This window comes from Pseudoliparis swirei, chromosome 6, assembly GCF_029220125.1.
Source record: "Pseudoliparis swirei isolate HS2019 ecotype Mariana Trench chromosome 6, NWPU_hadal_v1, whole genome shotgun sequence".
NCBI lineage: Eukaryota > Metazoa > Chordata > Actinopteri > Perciformes > Liparidae > Pseudoliparis > Pseudoliparis swirei.
The window spans coordinates 3,524,996-3,527,772 of record NC_079393.1 but is presented as its reverse complement, the minus strand read 5'-3'; positions in this window follow the sequence as shown (position 1 = coordinate 3,527,772).

Genomic DNA, 2,777 nt, shown 5'->3' with positions numbered 1-2,777 from the left:
AGCCTTAAAATCCTTTCTTTTAAAGAGAAGTGACACCCGGCAGACGTCTTTTAGCGCCATCATTTAAAAAATATGAGCATAAGGCCATCAATTCGCCATGCGTGACTTTTACGAGGCCATCTGGGGAGGAATTATCACGTTGGATGATGTCTATGAGTTAAAACCCGTAGAACAGATTCCTGACGTGGAATCCAAAGCACAGCGAGAGATATTTCACTTCAGAAAGCTCGGAGACAAAAGCGCCGCGAGGTGCGGAGCGGCGTTACCCAGAGTTCTGTAACTCAGTGGATTCTATTAAACAGGGATTTTAATTACATATTGTAGACGTGCTTATGTGAATGAAAGCTCTCCTACGTTGTGAAAGCAGAAGATGAACTAGTGAATGCGTCAGTTGCCTTGTGGGAATCAAAAACTCTTAACATCCTTATTTTGGGTCTGACATTGGATTAAATTGAAATACTTTCCGCAGAGTGCATGTTGTGACCCCTGATACTGGCTCCAGGAAAAGTTTCCTTCCCCTTTGACAACGTGAGGCTTTCACCAAACAGTCATACCCAGGAGAGCTTGAGGAAGTTCATTTCTCTGCCTCCCAAAGCCTAAAAAGTGACTTCGAAAAGCCATTTTAATGGGCAAAACAACCCTATTCCAGTAAAGTCCTGAGCCACACCCAGACTAATGTTACGAAGAGACTGGACCGCCCTATTCAACCAAACGAGGGCCTGATAGCTGACCCTGGAGACTGGATTATGTTTAGAACCCCATTACATGTGAGCTAAATGTGTGAAAAGACCCCACAAATCACCCTGAAATAATTCCGTTAGCAAGCTTTTTTCCCTTCTTTCTTCAAACACTTATAAATTGAACATGAAACTCAGAAGACGTTATTTTTGACTTGCTTTTTCACCTGTGGAGGAGAATGATATCCAAAACACGTCTATTTTCATAACAAGGATGCCACGCCCCCTTTTTTTAAGGGTGCAGCGAAGAAGAAACAAAAAACTTCGCCGAAGTTCCCCAAGGAGGTGAGAAAGGAGTCCAATAGTTCCCTTGATGTGCCACAATGACGCTTTTTATTGCATATTGCACCAGAATCAAGTACATTATAGAAAAAATATAGATTTTCCAGTTAATGGAAAGAGTCGCTATGAGTCTCTCAGCACTACTTTATGAATTTGAGATCTAGTCTCTTATTATCTATCACATCTGACACATTTTGTTCGTTTTCAAGACAATTAAATAAAATGTTGAAATCATTTTAAAAAATGTATTTAATGTGGTAAAATTCAATTACATTTCACTTTGTCGAAATACACAAAGTTAAATTAATTGTTATATATATGTAGGTATGTATGTATATGTATGTAGGAGGAGAGCGTAGTTTAACCAGTTAAATTCCATGTCTGTGCTCACATACATGGCCCAAAAAACAGACTTGGCAGGTTCAGCCCAACCATGAAGGTGTTTCAGTGAATTCCTTGAGGACGTTTCAACGTGTAAATCCACACGTGGCTAACGCCGTAAACCTGCCAGGTATTAGCATACATAAAAAAGATTTGATTTCCAGCATGTGACAACACAGACGCAGATAAATAAAAAATGTGTCCTTCCCGGCTGCGACTCTTTATCTCCCTACTCAAGCTGTCAGAACTTTAAAAGAAAAGAAGAAATGCCGCTTCCAGATATTCATTGCTTCGTCTGTGTCGGCCTTACACAGCAGCTAATAAGGAATTTGTTAGCCTACTTTTGCGCGATGCATCTCTATAATGTAAAGCACGCTAATAGCCGCGACCCCCGCCGCTAATCCTTCTGCAGGAAAATCAATTTCACACATCGAGGAATCACACAACCAATCAGAGGCAGCGATCACAATCAGATGGACTGAAAGCGGAGTGGGAGTGCAATCGCTAACGTTTCGCTCTCAATCAGACCCCCCCCCCCCCCCCCCCCGAGAAGACTAACAAACATCCCATAATTAGGACGGTTTTAAGACGAGCCGAGACCCACATGGCCGACGGTGTTGACGTAGCCGGAGGTCGCGGAAGGATTAGAAAGAGGCGTAATGAGACGTTTAGAAACGGGAATTCGTTAGCTAATGAGATCGGTCGGCGGGAGAAAACGCGGCGGTGTCTAAGCTAACGGCGCCGAGAGAACAACAGGTGTGAAAAGAAGAGGCTTAAAATGTGTCACGTAGTCAGGTGTGGGAGAGGGAGAAAAAGGAATAGAGAGCAAATGTGCAGCGAGCAGATGAGGACTGACCCGAAGTGACCCACTTCTCCCCTGATTTATGGCGGATAGGTCCCTCAGCAGACACAGCTTTGTTCTGGGTGGGGGGGGTCATAAATCTCCCGCTACCTCTGAGCGGATCAGCTGACCCTCCAATCCTGGCAGCAGCCCCCGCCCCCCCCCCCCCCCCCCCCCCATGTGGTCCAGCCGGAGGCTCTCCACGTAAATGTAGCCGAGCGGGCGACTCACAACCCCTCGCCGGAGCACTCGGACCGAGGCAGCCGAGGTTTACCCGTTTGGTTCTCACCGGTTGGTGGGGGGGGGGGGGGTGGGGGGAGCCGGTGGGAGTGCAAGTTAGGAAGACTTGAGTTATGAAGACGCCTCATTGACTAGAGAATAGCACAGTTGATGTAGTTTTAGCATTTAGGTGTCCAGTCATGTTGATATGAGGACACCCGCCGGCGTGAGGACCGGCAAACACGACCGCCGGGAGGTTGGATCACCAAACAGGAGAGCGCCGCCCGCTGCCCCCCCCCCCCTCCTCCATCGCCTCC